Source organism: Theobroma umbraticum, unplaced genomic scaffold, assembly GCF_002168275.2.
Source record: "Theobroma umbraticum cultivar Fairchild unplaced genomic scaffold, ASM216827v3 scaffold_106.0, whole genome shotgun sequence".
Taxonomy (NCBI): domain Eukaryota; kingdom Viridiplantae; phylum Streptophyta; class Magnoliopsida; order Malvales; family Malvaceae; genus Theobroma; species Theobroma umbraticum.
Window position 1 is genome coordinate 69,741 of NW_018397276.1, and position 370 is coordinate 70,110.

The window sequence follows — 370 nt, forward strand, 5'->3', positions numbered from 1 at the left end:
AAGCAAATATCCTTACTTTAAGTGATCATAGATTCTTAAGCAAATCATAAGATTTGTAAACTTTAATTACCAACAGAAAAAATATGGGCAATAGCACAACTTTTTAAATTTTAGAAATCTAAAGCCTAAATATTTAAAAGCTTAAAATGTCATTTTTTCGATAAAAACCCAAAACTAAGCTTTAGAATCATAAAAAAAAGAATTTTGGGTGTCAAATGAGTTGGAAGAGCTAAAGAATAGGTGTTTTACCTTGCAAATGCATCTGAAAGTTGCAAACCCTCGAAAAGTGTGATATATTTATAAGCTAGGGTGTGAAAATATATTTTTATGCCTTTTAATTTTTTAAAATTGACGAAATGTATCGATAGAT